This window comes from Chlorocebus sabaeus, chromosome 2, assembly GCF_047675955.1.
Source record: "Chlorocebus sabaeus isolate Y175 chromosome 2, mChlSab1.0.hap1, whole genome shotgun sequence".
Classification (NCBI taxonomy): domain Eukaryota; kingdom Metazoa; phylum Chordata; class Mammalia; order Primates; family Cercopithecidae; genus Chlorocebus; species Chlorocebus sabaeus.
The window spans coordinates 52,776,779-52,793,721 of NC_132905.1; the positions used below are offsets into that span (position 1 = coordinate 52,776,779).

A 16,943-nucleotide genomic window follows, 5' to 3' on the forward strand; every position below is an offset into this window, starting at 1 on the left:
CAGATACATTTTGAGCAAAGGTCAGCAGGTGAGGGAAGTAAATCTGTGAGGCCAAAGAGTATGCCTTTTAGTGGGGGAATGGAACACGTGATGAATAGGGGTAACAAAGATGTCAGTGCAATACAAGCACGAGAGCAAGTGGTGACAACAAATCCCAGCTGTTTCTCTAAGGGTAACACAGGTGTCTATGTCCAAAGCAGTTTCGTTGGGAAAAAATGGTTGAGATGATCATGTGTTTTCAACTTTTTTGAACATGAATATATCCACTCACTGTGTTTTTAGAAGTGGGGATGAACTTGAACTGTTGGACCTGCTGGCAAAACTGCTGTTGGGGGGTGGCTGGCTGTTACATGGCCCAGGGCTTGGAAACTGATTAGTGGAGCTCATGGAGGCAGCAGGCCTCTCTCACAGCGGAGGGAACAACACTGAGTTGCTGTATAAAGTGTAATCCATGACTAAAGAGCTCTGCAATCTAGCTGAGGCTTAAAGCAAGACATGTCTAATGTTATCATTTGACTCTTAATAGTTCTCTCTTCCAGTTTGGAAAAAAAAGTACAGCTCATTGCCGGCCGTCATTTAATTTTACATAAACATGCTCTTTGAGGCTGAAGCAAATCTGACTGATTTTCAATGTGAAAATAAAATATAAAAACTGTTCTTGGAGTTAGTTCTAAACGGAACTAACATCAGAATCATCTGCATCAGAATAATCTATTTAGGAAAAATCAGATTCATCAAATGAATTGTTGGCCAACAACTGTTCAAGAATGATGCTAACATCACACATAGGAATGCTACGTTTTCTAGGATTTGGCATTTTCTGTGAGCTAGAGATAAATTATGTAAGTGGAATTACCATTACTAAAAAAAGAATGCTATAAATAGAATGATGTCTTTTGTTTTCAAAGTTGATATACTGGAGCAATGCGAAAATAATACAAGTGAGATATTAATAGTTCATGGCAAAGTTTTCTTAGGATAAATGCTGCAGACTCAAGATTCTCCCATGAGTATTCTCGGAGCAAACAGGAAGAAAGTTAATCCAAGGCAGAAAATGCAATAACTGTGGTCTAAGCCAAGTACTTTGGACATTCGTGGGATTAGAGTAGGAGGGAGAGTCCCACCTTGTTCGAGGAATCAGGGAAGCTTTATGTAGGAGAATCCCTGGTGATGGGCACCAAGGCAGAATGAGATTGTTATGGGCAGGGATGCTTGGGGAGTTCTCAGGAGAGTGGGTTTGTATGCTGGGAACATGGAGTGCATTTGGGAAGAATTAATAAGAACAAAATATAACGCGTATGCTGTCACTCTTTGCTCAGAACTTACAATGGCTCCCACCTCACTCCTGATTTGATGTCCTGACTCATATGGCTTTAGGTTACCTTTCTGACTCCATCCCCTAATGACTCCCTACAGAGTGGGTGAGGCTGCAATGTCAGCTGGGCACAGACAGTGGGAACCTTGAGCACCCGAAGCATCTGCAGGAAGAGCTCATCATTTATCCTGCAGGTAATGAGGAGTCACTGAATAATTGGGAGTGAGCGTTCTCATTCTTCCTCCTATGCTCTTGGAGCACTTGGCTCTCCTTTCCGTTATTAAATGGAGCTGATTTCCTGAAGGAACAAGGAAACCATGAGGAGTGCCTTTGTGGATGACCTTCTTATGCTACTGCTTTGCCCACTCATTCTCTGCGCTGGTTCACTGCAGAAGATAATATAGAGAATAGGCAGGTTTTGATGGCAGATGGCTACACCCAAGCCACAGACTGTTCCATCACTTCATCCTTTGGTCCTTGGTGACAATAGCATCATTTATTGGGGAAAAACTATAATTTTTTCTGTAGGAAAGAATGTTCATAAGCATATACTCTCTGAATTTGAAGGATGGTTGGGTAATTCTACATTTAAAAGTCTCACCTTGAATGCTTTTTCTTTAAGTAGCTGTGATGTAGGTTTTGTTAAAATTTAAAGCTCCAAGTTTCTGATAATCAGTTATACTCTTTATATGTCTTTCTCAAAGGGAAAGAGACATATTTTTGAGGCTACAAGATTATGTAATTCTAGAAAACTCATTCTCAAACTATTTCTTCTTTGATTCAATACATTTTTTCAGACTGTTTACTGCTTTGTGAATTATTCTATATCCCCAAATGTTGTTTCTCTATTTATAATTTTAAAAGCCTTATTTGAAATGATAACCTGTAAACTCTTTCTATCACGAGAAAAGAGAGAAGTAGGTGTGTAAGTAATACTTCTGGACTATGAAGAGAATTTTAATTTTAGGTTTTATGAGAAATCTTACCCAAAATAAAGTAGCAGTTGGTTTTGGAGAGAAGGAGACAAGAACCAAAATATTCTGTCTATAAAATTAAAATTAATTTCAGATTTGGAACCACAAGATGCACAGGGCACCAGGGCTAGAGGCAATCACAGAGCAGGGGTCCCCAACCCCTGGGCTGCAGACAGGTACCAGTCTGTGGCCTGTTAACCGCACAGCAGGAGGTGAGCAGCGGGTGAGTGAGAATTACCACCTGAGCTCCGAGCTCCACCTCCTGTCAAATCAGCAGTGGCATGAGACTCTCCTAGGAGTGCAAACCCTATTGTGAACTGCGCATGCAAGGAGTCTAGGTTATGTGATCCTTATGAGAATCTGAGAATCTAATGCCTAATGATCTGAGGTGGAACAGTTTCATCCTGAAACTATACCCCTTCACCCCACCTGGCTTTTTGTGGAAAACATTGTCTTCCTCAAAACCAGTTCCTGGTGCCAAAAAGATTGGGGACTGCTGTTTTAGAGCTCAAACACCCACTCAACCCATGAGGAGACTCAGGCCCAGAAAGGTGCGTGACTTGAACTCTGGTCAGCCTCGGACCTCACCCACTCCCCTAGACAGAGACTTCAGAGTAATTTCGGTCATACCTAGCTTCCCTCCAAAACACCACTGATGACAAAAACCCTGACCCATGATATGGAAAACTAGGGCCAGTAGGTTGCCAGACTATATATAGCAGCAGTGTCCTTTAGTCATAGGGAACTTGGCGTTGGCTTGAAAAAACAGCCCATGGCTTCCCAGCCCATGCCATGTGTGGATGCATTGTCATGGCCACCTAAGAGAAGGTCAGAAAATACTTCATCCTGTCTAACCTCTCTGCCTCCTGACTCAGGGATTCAGAATTTGTACCTATGTAGAAATGGGCAGCTGTCTCTTCACTGAGATAAATGCTTTGAGGGCAAGACACAGGGATTCTAATATATTCTGTGGGGTCAGAAAAGGCTTCCTTCTAGGGAATAATCTTCATGCTCAATAGAAATTTTATAAATTAAGTACTTGCAACTCCCCTGCAAAAAGGAAGTGCTAGTTTTTTTGTTTTTGATTTTTTGTTTTTTTTAAAGTACTCAGAGTTATTTCTTTGTGCATGACATAAACATTAACCCAGATCCGATATACAAGGTCAGTAACGTACATGTTTCTGAGAGGGCCAATTGAGTTCAGAGACCTACTTAGAATTAAAGATCTGATAGGTGAATGAACTGACTTGCTTTTGGGCGTGGCCCTCTTCTTCTCCCCACCTGCGAGGTTTCCTGTCTGGGTGTATTTCCACTCCACCCCATTCCTTTAAACAGCCAGGAGCTTTCTTCAGGAGCAGCCAACACCTTCCAAAGGTCAATGTCCTCTAGTCTCAGAGAAGCTTCCCACAGCATTTTAACTAAACCAGAAAATGAAGCCTGACTTGATATTTCAAAAACAAAAGCATTGCAATAGGATGTATCTTTATTTATCTGTAGACTTCATTTGTCGTTTGCCTTACCATCTTTATTTTGCTTTCTGAACAAATGGCTAGATGTGATAGAAAATACCAGGCCATAAGGACACAATCATTTTGGAGAACGGAGTGTAGTAAGAGGTGAGTTAAATCTAAAAAGACCCACAAAATAGTATTATGTCTTCTGCAATGTCATAATCTTTAGTTTTCAACCTTTATATTTGTACTATAATTCATAATTTTCCAAGTGTTATAGATATTTCTATCAAATTTTTATAGATAAGTTGATGGAAAGTCAGAAAACTTGATTGGACAAAATAGAAATTATTAATATTTCCAGTTCCCAAACCATGCTCTTTCCAATAAACCCTGCTACAAGGCTTTATGCTTGTACGAAAGTGAAAAGAGTATATCCATAGCTCATTGTTAAAACTATTATCAAATTTGGAAGCATATCTCTTGTAGGGTGAGAAAGAATCTTTATCAAACACAAAGTTATTCATTTGTATCTATATTGACACTTCAGTTCTCACTGAACACTGTATTTTATATAATTGTCCTTTTGAGAGCCAGCTGTTTCTAAGGCAGAACTTGGGATAATAACAAAATACGCTTATATTTTCCTTTTTATTGGTAAGGGTAACTGTATTTACAGTAGTTCTTCGAAGTATAGGAACCTAACATAAAGATGGCTAAATTTCATTTTTATTCTTAAAGAATTAGAGATATTGACTAAAGATGGCAGACTCAGTACTTGTATGAATCCTACCACTCTTCTAAAAGTTCCATGTAAATAAAAATAAAAAATAGATACTTAAGAAACAAAATAAAGTTATAAATGCCTAGAAAGAGCATCAACAGTGTCATCAATGCATCAGAAATGCAGAATAATCACAAAGACAGACATAAGTAAGATTTGATCACTGGGGAAATTAAACCACAGGAAACCATGGGTCCAAATATTTGCAGAGAAGACTGGCATGGATGTAAGCTAATAAAGGCAGCTTCAAGTTTAGAGTGCAGAACTATAACAAGCTGACATTCAAGGTGAGGGTACATCCCTTCATCTTCTTCCTATTGGGCTAATAAATAAGAAGCGAAAATATTCGCCACAGGACAAAGCTCTGTGGTGGGCAACAAGAAGTAGAGGGAAAAGCAATGTCCCATTGTAGAGAAATGGAGAGCCCACATAACAAGAAGACAATCTATTGGCCCTGGAAACTCATCCTGTTCCACTTCTACAGTCACTCAAATAGGTGAACATGAAAAAAATATACATACATGTAGAAGTGACATTTTTATATAAACATAGGAGAACATCATGCCCATTTAAAGGATAAACAGTTAAAAAAATAATGACCATAACAAAACGGCAAATTAATAAGCTAGAATATTATATTGATGATTTTTTTTCATAAGACAGTGAAAAGAACAAAGAAAAGAAAATATAAAGGGAAAGTCAAGAGATATATATAGGGCAGATTCAGAAGAACAAACATCTCTCTAATAGACATGGCAAGATTGAAAGAAGGAAATTAAGGAGGAAAGGAAGAGAAGGAGGAGGGAAAGAAAGCAAAGTATAAGAAGGAAGAGAAGGGAGAAATTTCTAGAGATGAGGAAAGATTTGAATTTTAAGATATAAAGAGTTCACTAGGTACTTATTAAAGCAAATAAAGTTTCACACTTCGTAAAAGAGAATAAGAATCAGATTGCTTAAAACTTGAACTTAAAATTCTGTACTCTTCCAAGTCAGCAACCAAATAAAAACAAATACACATATTTTTCAGTATATGCAAGGAGTCATAAGGTTAACACCCACAGGCATTTTCTGTAATAATTGAGAGTGTACTACCTAATTTTGAAATATACTACAAAGCTACAGTAATCAAAACAGCATGGTACTGGCATAGAAACAGATACTTAGGCCAATGGAACAGAATAGAGATACCAGGAATAAATTCATGCATTTACAGTAATGGATCTTCAACAAAGGTGCCAAAAACACACACTAGGGAGCGTCCTTTCAATACACGGTGTTGGAAAAATTGGATATACATAAGCAGAATAATGAAATTGGATTATTTTCTCATACTATATACAAAAATGCACTCAAAATGGATTAAATACTTAAATGTAAGACCTGAAACTGTAACACTATTAGAGAGAAACTTAGGGAAAAATCTTGACATTGATCTGGGCAGTGAAGTTTTTGCTATGATCTCAAAACACAGGCAACAAAAACAAAACAAAACAAAACAAAAAACCAAAAAATGGAATTGCATCAGACTAAAAAGCTTCTGCATAACAAAGGAAATCATAAACAGAGTGAAGAGGCAACTTACAGAATGGGAGAAAATATTTGCAAACCATACGTCTGGTAAGGTGTTATTACCCAGAATATATAAGGAATCCAAACAATTCAGTAGCAAAACAAACAAACAAACAAACAACAACTTGATTAAAAAATGGGCAAGAGACCCAAACAGATATTTCTCAAAAAAGACATACAAATGACCAACAGGCATATAAAATAAAAAGGTCAGCATCACAAATCATCAGGGAAATTCAAATGAAAACCACAATGAGAAATCACCTCGTATCTGTGAGAATGGATGTTATTAAAAAGACAACAGATAACAAGTGTTGGCAAGGATGTGGAGAAAAGAGAACTCTTGTTCACTGATGGTGGGAAGGTAAATTGATGAAGCCATTATGAAAAACAATATGGAGGTTCCAAAAAAATTTAAAAATAGAACTACCATATGATCTAGCAATCTCACTTCTTGGTGTATATCCAAAGTAAATGACATCACTATCTCCAAACGATATTTGCACTCCTGTGTTTATTGCAGCATTACTCACAATAGACAAGATATGTAAACAACCCAAGTGTCCATCATAGATGAATGGATAAAGAAATATGGTATATATACACAATGGAATACTATTCAGGCTTAAAAGAGAAGGACATTTGCAACAACATGGATGCACCTGGAAGAGTTTATACTAAGGGAAATAAGAAAGACAAATACCATATGCTCTCACTTATGTGTGAAATCTAAAAACATTGAAATCATAGGAGCAGAGAGTAGAATGGTGGTTGCCAGGCCTGGGGGCATGGTGAAAATAGGGTGGGGGGGATACTGGTCAAAGGGTACCAAGTTTCAATTATGTAGCATGAATAAGTTCTGGAGACCTAATGTACAGCATGGTGACTATAGTTAATAATATATTGTATACTTGACATTATTAGGAAAGTAGATCCTAAATGTTCTCACCAAAAAAAGGAAGGAAGAAAAAAGCTAACTGTGTGAAATGATGGATACGTTATTAGCTTAATAGTTATAATTATTTTAAAATGTATATGTATATCAAAGCACCATATTGTACACTGAATATTTATAATTTTAAAAAAGCTTGAATTTTTTTAAAAAAGAAGTAAAAAATGCATATATGTTAAAAGAAAAACAACTGTACTAAGTATAAAAGGAGAAATATTTAAAATAAAAAATAAAAATAGAAGATATGAATGTAAAACATAAACATGGCAGGAATCAGTTTAAACATGTAATTACAGTATTATAATAGGTTGAACCATATGGAATTGCCAATGTTTGACTATTTTTAACCTATCAAAACAGTAATTTCATATGGTTTAAATAAGTGTTAATAGAATATATTATTAAAATACAACTTTTTTGTATTTCAATCTATTTGTTGCTTTTAAGAGACATACATTTTCTGGAAATGCTGAAGATAAAAGAGAGATGGCTATTGAAGAGAAAAAAGGTACATAAATATTAATAGACGGTAAACTAGAATATAAGGTAAAAAGCATAATAAAAGGAAAACATCCACCAAGAACTATTAGAGCCCAAGGACTTTTATGTTTCTGATAGTTACACAGAAATACTTCAGGAAAAAAAAAAAAAAACCCTACCAAATTTACAATCACAGTGAAAGGCATTAACATACATTTATTTAAAAAAAATTCAGTAGAGAAAAAAGTAAGTTTAGAGGAGTTAAATATGACAATTAATAAGTTTACTCTAATAATAAATCTCAAAGATATTATATGTACAGTTTTTCATGTCACCCATGAAAAATTCCAAAAATTCCAATGCAACTATCTGAGAAACTGTGAAGGAGGGAATTTATTAAAGTGGTAGCATTTGAGGTTAGAATATAAAAATAACAATTGCTTTGCTATATGTTATCAATAGCTAACTGGGAGATGGTATGGGAAAAAGATAATATTCAAATTATGTCATGATTAAAAAATTGTGCTCAATAAGAGAAAATGGTAAGACTTTTATAAAGAAAATTATAAAATGTTACTAAAGAACATAAGAAATACATAAAGAAATGAAGAGACAGATTTCTGAACAGGAAGACTGCTATGAAGACATCAAATTTTCCAAAGATAACCTGTAGATTTAATGAAAATGGCCAGTTTTTTCCAAATTCTATACCTCACAAGCTAATTCTAAAGTATATACAGAAAGAAAATCTTAAAGAATTATCTAAAAACTTGTAGAGGTACCCAAATAATAGAAAAATAAGTCAACATTTCATATAAGTGAGTTATAAATGAACTATTTAATCGTGCTCTGTGGCTCACGCCTGGTCTGTACTCCCAGCACTTTTGAGAGACTGAGGCAGGCGGATCTCTTGAGGTCAGGAGTTTGAGACTAGCCTGACCAAGATGGTGAAACCTCCTCTGTACTAAAATAGAAAAATTAGCCGTGCGCGGTTGCGCATGCCTGTAATTGTAGCTACTTGGGGGATTGAGGCAGGAGAATCGTTCCAACCCAGGAGCCAAGATCGCGCCCCTGCACTCCAGCCTGGGCGACAGAGCAAGACTCCGTCTAAAAAAAAAAAAGAAAAAAAAAAAAAAAAAAAAAAAAAAAAAAAGAAAAGGAGAAAGAAAAAAAGAGAACTGTTTACTTAATGATATTGGGGAAATTATTAGAAATATCTTTTAAAAAATTGGTCAGGTGCAGTGGCTCATGCCTGTAATCCCAGCATTTTGGGAGGCCGAGGGGGGCGGATCACTTGAGGCCAGGAGTTCAAAACCAGCCAGGTCAACATGAAGAAACCCCATCTCTACTAAACATACAAAAATTAAGTGGGTGTGGTGGTGGGTGCCTGTAATCCCAGCTACTCTGGTGACTGAGGCACTAGAATCATTTGAACCTGGGAGGTGAAAGTTTGTAGTGAGCTGATACCACGCCACTGTCCTCCAGCCTGGGAGACAGTGACACTCTGTCTCAAAAAAAAAAAAAAAAAAAAAAAATTAAAACTAGTCCTTTACCTCACACAGCACATAGAAATAGAAATGAACAAGATGGATGAATAGATTTATGCACTAAATGTTTAAAATAAACAGCCCAAATCACAAAAGTTCTGAATGAAACTATAGGAAAATTTTATGAACATGACTAACACCCCTCCCCAAAGAGAGAGAAAAGAAAACTAACATCAAAACGAATAACAACAATGAAAACATAAATATTTCCTATATATGACTGAAACATGTATGTGTGGCTAAATAGAAGGCAAATAAAGTTAAGAGCCAAGAAAAAGAATTGGGGAAATATTTAAAATATATTTAATGGAAAAATTATTGATATAAGAGCACATAGAAAGAGTTCCTCTAAATCAATTTTCAAAAAGTTTAATACAATTATGAGCAAAAGATAGGAACAGCCAGTCTGAGAATAGTTAAGTGTAAATAACTAAAAAGTATATTTAAAGAAGTGCAGTTATGATATTAATCAGGAAAATGCAAATTAAGGCAAAAATAAATAATGTTCACCCATCAGATTAGCAAAACACTTTTTAAATGTTGATAATAATCAACCTACCAAGTGCTGGCAAGGAAGCATGCATTGTTGGATACTGTTCACTGGAGTCGGTCTAGGCAAGCATTTTTGAAAGGCAAATTGGCAGTATGTCTCAGAAGTTAAAATGTGCATGCCTTGGACTCAGAAAGCCACTTCTAGGAATTATCCAAGAATAAATGCACATACTGATCATGGACAAGTTATTTGTGAAAATAAAAATGGGAATAAGTATATTATGGTGTACCCATATATGGAGTAACATGGAATATTATGGAATATCATGCAGCTATTAAAAGGAATGAGTAGTTCTGTACTGACAGATAAATATCTTCAGAGACAGAGTTAGGGGAAAAAAACAAGTCACACAACAAGATGTATGATGTGATCCCATAAAGGACAGAGTAAGTACACATGAACGTAAGTGTAGTTGAGCACACAGAAGAGACAGGAAAAATGCATGCGCAAAGATAAAATAATGCTTGCTTTTGTGCATTATTTCCATGATAAAAAGGAAAAAGAAGAAAACATAAGTTTAAGAAGTGACTTTCCATTAGGGCTTGTCTTAACCCACTCATTCACAGACTGGCTTTGTGCAAGTGATGTGAGTGTGTAAATATATATGTTTCTACATTATACAAATAAAAATATATATCTTATACATATCTATATCTATATCTCTACAAATAGATGTTGGTCTATCTTGAGTATTCACTGTGGGAGACTGTGATCTGATTCTACCAGTGATTTTATTTAGCAAAATATTTCTTGGCCTTTGGTATTTTGGGGTTGCTTTCTTAGCCTATGGCACATGCTCTGCCAGATACAATTGTGGACAACTTTCTCCCCTTCTTGCTTTTTAGCCAGAAGATATTTAGAACGAAGCCTGGTGGGGCAGATGGGGTATTGTGCTGGCCAGTGATTCTGGCTGCAGTTAAAGCTATTGGTTTCCTGGTGATCGCTGAGTCAAAGAGTGAGCGATGTGGGTACCCGAGGGAGGGCCATTCCAGGCAGAGGGCTATGTAAGTGGAAATTACCTGAGGCAGGCACATGTGGGTAGTGCCTGAGGAAGAGCAAGGAGGTCCTAGTGTCTGAAGCAGTGCTTGGGAGTGAAGAGGAAGAGAAGGGATGAAGTTAGAGACATAAGAGAGGCTATGTTCTGCAGAGCCTCTAGCAACGACTTGGAGGGAGACGGGAAGATATTAAAGGGTTCTCGCCAGACATGTGCTGTGACCTGACTTAGGATTTTAAACATCACAATTAATGTTTAGTTGTGTAAACATTAACTTTACACAATTAATGTTTAAATTACACATTACACAATGCTTGTTAGTTGAGAAGAGACTATTGGGTTTAAGGGTAGAAGCAGGGTACATCTAAGGTAAGAGGAGATGGTGGTTTGGACAAAGCTTGTAGCAGCAGGGGTGGTAAGAAGTAGTGTGATAACAAATACAGTGTATTTGGAACATAGAACTGACAGTATTGGCCTACAGATTTGACTTTGGGTGCAAAGGAAAGAGCTGAGTCAAAGCTCTTTGACTTGGAGATTTTGTCCAGAGCACCTGAACTGGTGGAGTTGCCATTTACTTACCCGGAGATTGTGAAAAGCACAGGTTTGGAGGGGAAACTCAACCCACAGTTTTGGATGTGTCAAGGCTGAATGACTGCTGATGACTGTTAGCTAGTGCACAGGTGGCCTCGATAGGAACCCAGACACCTGCCCCACAGTGACAGGTGGAAGGCTAAGTATATGAGTACAGTAGCAGGTAGGTGGTGGAGAGAGCAGGTGGATGTGCTAACCTTTTTCTATTTTCTCAATGAAATAGGAAGTGTGAGACAAAGTAACAAATGTTGGGAGCTGTTTTTTCCTCATTTCTGCTTGCCTGCACAATTTCACAAGGCCCCTGACTCTGTGATGATGTGCAGCTTTCTAGAAAGATGCTTCGAAGACAAAACAAGATAGAGCATATGGCCCCCCACGTCTCTTCCCTGAGTCACTGTATTCCTCAAAAGATAAATTACTTCAGAATGTCTATTATTAAAAAGCCAAAACAATAACAGATGTTGGCAAGATTGTGGAGAAAGTAGGACGCTTATACACTGTTGGTGGGAATGTAAATTAGTACAACTTCTATGGAAAACAGTAGGGAGATTTCTCAAAGAACTAAAAATAGAATTACCATTTGATTCAGCAATCCCACTATTGGGTATTTACTCAAAGGAAAAAGAATTGTTATATCAGAAAGATATATATTTATTGTAGCACTATTGACAACAGCAAAGATGTGAAATCAGCCGAACAGACCATCAACAGATGATTGGATAAAGAAAATGTGGTGTGTATACACACACACACACACACACACACACACACACACACACAGACAATGGAATACTATTCAGCCATAAAAAAGAATGAAATCATGCTTTTTGCAGCAACAGGGATGCAATATGCAATTGTAGGCCATTATCTTAAGTGAAACAATTCAGACACAGAAAGTCAAATACTACATGTTCTCACTTCTAAGTGGGAGCTAAATAATGCATACACATGGATGTAGAGAGTAAAATAAGAGACACCGGAGGGTTGGAAGGGTGGGAGGGTGGGAGGAGGTCGAGGAATGAGAAATTACTTAATGGATACAATGCACATTATTCAGGTGCTGGTTATACAAAAAACCCATACTTCACCACTACACAATGTATCTACATAACAAACCTGCACTCTCACCCCTTAAATTCATACAAATAAAAAAATATAAATTTAAAAAATAAATTAAGTGGGACAATCCCCCAGATAAATAAATACATAAATAAATAAATAATTAACTTTTGTTCTTGCCTTTTCCTACACATAAGATAATGTCTGATGGGATTAGTGGTTATGCTTCTGTAAACTATAATCAGATATACTCTTGCACCCAAACTTAGATGCGATTTTGCGTATACTGAATCTTTACTACCTGTATATAAACTGTGAACTGAAAGGCTGCATTGGAGCAGTCTGATAGAACCTCTCTAAAGGGCTACTCTGAGGCTCTAGGCTTCAGTCTATAGTCCTCAGGAAGACTGCTAAATAAAACTCACTTTAATTCTTTAAAACCTTACTTTTTTTTTTTCTGTAGTTGATAGAAGCAAGATTATTAGTTGAAAGGAGGTACAAGAAGTGTTGCAGGTTTGAGGGGAAAGGGAAAAGTACAAAGTTGCCATTTAGAACAGTCAGTGATAGAGGTCCTAAGTAACAGTGTGATTGGCAGGCAGTACCAAAGGCTTATGTTGAGGCTAGTGGCCCTGAATTTGAAGGGTGACCAGTCACCATGGGGATGGGTATCAAGATGAGACCGTTTCAAAGCCCATGGCATTTAAGATGGATAGAAGAAAGGAAAAGAGAACCTGAGAGGAGAATGAAAAGATCTTAAAATCAAGGGATTGCAGGCTCCAGGGGTGGAGTTGGGGGTGGAGGTGGGGGTAGTAAAAGAGACGTTGGAGGCAGTACTGGAGAGAAAAAGCTAGTAATGACGAATGTGTGGGGGCAGAACAGCTCATTCCAATGTGCAGTCAAGGTTGTAAAGCATTGATCTGGTATTATCAGCTGTTGATCTGTAACAGTTAACTGCCAAAGTCTACCACAATAAAGTACAGATGGGCTGAGACCATCTTTCCTGTAAGGGATAGTAGGAGAGCTGTGCATGTGAAAGGGGATAGACACCTGGAGATTTCAAGGGATGGCGCTGCCTGCATCTGAATGCAGGTGGTAGCGGAATTTCAAATTGAGAACCTTTAGAATAGCAGTGCTTCTCAAACTTTAATGTGTATCTGTATCACCTGAGGATCACAATAAACTAAAGATGCTGGACTGGGTCTGAGAGTTCTAGCGAGCTCTCAGGTGATACTAGTGACGTAACCGTGAAACAGCGAAAGAACTAACAACAAATTCCATTTTTGTTTAAGGAGCCTTTACCCATTCCTATGCATAGGCTAGGATAATTTTAGAGCACTGAAATAAAACATAAAAACAGCGATCATGTAGTTTTTTGAAATTAACTCTGGGATTAAAGGGGAGATATGTAAACAACTATGTTTTGTTAAAGATTTATAGAAGGGTTGTGACCTGGCCAAGACCAAAAAGTTCTCAACCTCCACAGACCCTTGCTGGTGCCCAGATGTCTATGGTCTTTGGTCACCTCTTGATCACAGCCCCTTTGTCTTCCCTCTGCCCTTAACATAGAGACTGAAATTTGTTTTGACGGTTGGTTCTTTGGGACATTAGTTTACCATCTTCTTGGTTTGCTGGGTCTTCGAAATAAGGTCACCTTCCTTGCTCCAACTCCATGTCTCAACTTATTGGCTGTCATGTGATGAGCAGAATGAATTTGGACTCGGTTACAGAAGGATCAACATGTGGTCTCAGACTAGCAGCATTGGCTTCACCTGGGAACTTGTTTATAGCTACAGAATCTTGGCCCCACCCAAAACTATTGAAGAAGAATCTGCATTTTAATATGATTTCCCCAGATAATTTGTGGGTATGGTTTGAGAAGCAGTGCTCTGAAACACTGATTTGCAATTTTATATGTGGATGAGAATCACTTGGGGAGTTAGTTTGACCAGCCCTCCGCTCTGTCCCACCTCCCACTAGTCAGGTTGCATCACAAAGCAATTAAATCAGGGTATTTGTGAATAAAGCCTAGGTATTTGTATCTTTTAAAGGTTCTCAGTGATTTCAACGGGTAGCTAAGTCTGCAAAACACTGGCCTAATATTTCGATCCCATAAGTTGCATACTTATTAATCTATTATGTTCCTAGAGATACCCCAATGAAGCTTTGAGTTTGGATCCAAGCAGGTCCATACAGGAAGACCAGTGCCCGGGCTGTCTGTTTTGGACAAGACCATATCTCATACCCAGTGACCTTAATGGATCTCACCCTTCAGAAGAAAGTTTCTCTAATCCTGTTATTGTGTCAGGAAGCAAAATAACAAATTATAATTTATCCAAACAGTTAGGTGTTTGTCCTAAAATTTTCTACAGCTACAGCTTGCTGCACCTGCTTTGTTTTAGGCGGGAGTAAAGATCTCTGAATATGGGCCAGAAATGTCTGTGATTTACTTGTATTGGTACTAGGAACTATCTGGATTTAACGTGAACACAGAGTTTGTATTGGGTCCTAGGAACTATCTGGATTTTATGTGAACACAGAATTATAATTGGTGCCATGTAATTGGGTTTTGCAGAACTTGTTTGATATTGGGACCATAGCAACTCGAGAAATGCGGACCTGTACAGTTGGCTGCACTTGAAGTATTTTCTAAGCCTCTGATGATGCTTGACATCAGTTGATTATATTTGCTGACATTCTCTTCTGGATTTTGCAAAGTTGGACTGTTATATAATTGAAAAAATAAATTAGGGACTTTTGAGAATTTGTGGTTCAACTCTAAAGTTGTCTTTTATTAAAACAAAGAGACATTCTTGGCCCAAAACTGAAGAGTCAAATTTAAGCAAAATACTTAAACTCTGCATCTTGTCCTTTTTGTTAGGATCTACTGATTGTTAGTGCAGTCTAACCTGAGCTTTTTAGTGCTGTCTTGGAAGGAGATTTTAATTTTTCTATTCTTCTCAGTTAATACTCAAGTGATTCAGATAAAGAGGATGATCAGAACCTTTATGTTTGGGAGCCAGTTTCAGAATATCTGAGCTAGAAATAAAAAGAAGGATAAATCAAATAGAGATAAGTTTGGGCAACACGTTAATTTGATTGGAAGGCTGTATGAGACAAGTCATCATAGAGAAAGAAAATAGTGAAAATGGATTAATAAATTCTTATATTTGATTAAGAAAAGGGAAGAAGAGTAAATGAGTAAAGGTGAATATAAGAACATTCATTCATGATCTTTTAAAAAATCATAATTGTTATTTTCCAGTATCACTTCATGAATGCATTCTCTTTTCTGGTGTCATTTTGCTCATGGCTGGCTTGTCATGTGGGGCAGTGTATTCTGCACTCCCAGTGCCCAACTTTTAGAATAGAATAATGCTCATTTCTGTTGAAAAGAATGAAATGTCATTGGAAATAGGATGTTCCATGATTTGAGCAAGAGAATTAAAAATGTGCATCAGACAGCTTATTTATAGAAAGCAAGGATACTATCAGACGTATGGGACTCGGGATGGTATTAAAAGATTAAAGGGGGCCAGGTACGGTGGCTCATGCCTGTAATCCCAGCACTTTGGGAGGCTGAGGCGGGCGGATCATAGGGTCAGGAGTTCAAGACCAGTCTGGCCAACATAGTGAAACCCTGTCTCTACTAAAAATACAAAAATTAGCCAGGCATGGTGTTGCATGCCTGTAGTCCCAGCTACTCGAAAGGCTGAGGCAGGAGAATCACTTGAACCTGGGAGGTGGAGGTTGCAATGAGCCGAGATTGCACCATTATACTTTATCCTGTTTGACAGAGTGAGACTCTGTCTCAAAAAAAAAAAAAAAAAAAAGGGTGGTGGGGGAAGAAAAAGAAGAGGATTAAACGATGGGCTGGGTGCGGTGGCACTTTGGGAGGCCAAAGTGGATGGATCACTTGAGGTCAGGAGTTTGAGACCAGCACAGGCAACATGGCAAAACCCTGTCTTTACCAAAAATACAAAAAAATTAGCCAGGTGTGGTGGCACGTGCCTATGGTCCCAGTCACTAGGAAGGGAAGCTGAGGTGGGAGGATCACTTGAGCCCAGGAGGTGGAGGTTTGCAGTGAGCTGAGATTGCATCACTCTGCCTGGGTGACAGAGTGAGCCTCTGTCTCAAAAAAAAAAAAAATAAACAAAAATAAATTTAAAGAGTCAGTCTATAGATAGGGTTGGGAAATCAAGTCCCATCAGAAAGATAGTGACTGCAGTTAATTAGAACCTGTCACTCTGAAATGCTAGAAGTCTCTAAAGGGGCACAAATGGAACAAATAATAAAAGGTATGCCATGTGAAAGGCACGTTTACCAACGTGAGTCTATTGACTATTGCTCTGGACCTCACAGAGATCAGATAGGATGGAAACCATTTATTTTGTAAAGAAAGGTAAATTATTAATTTACTCAATGCAATGCCTTTCTCCTGTGGGGCGGTTCGAGCAGTTCTTGTAGCAACAGGGCAAGTGTTGCAGTGCAGGCTGCCATTTGATGTACATAGCCCATCATTCAGAACTGATGCAGCCATTCCCCTAGTTGCTAGGAGCATTGGATGCTTACAACTCTATGAGGATTGCCTGGGTCTGAAGGGATCTTCCTCCACCAAGATCCCTGTTGGCAGCTTCTACCAATGAAGGAGTCAAAAGATCTAACCCCCTTCCCTCA

General features: G+C 37.9%; 1 protein-coding gene across 2 annotated transcripts in view; it reads right to left on the reverse strand.

Annotated features, from left to right (window-relative positions):
* The window catches only part of SPTLC3 (serine palmitoyltransferase long chain base subunit 3), a 194,543-nt gene that overhangs the window by 115,843 nt on the left and 61,757 nt on the right, over positions 1-16,943 (reverse strand). The window lies entirely within an intron of this gene.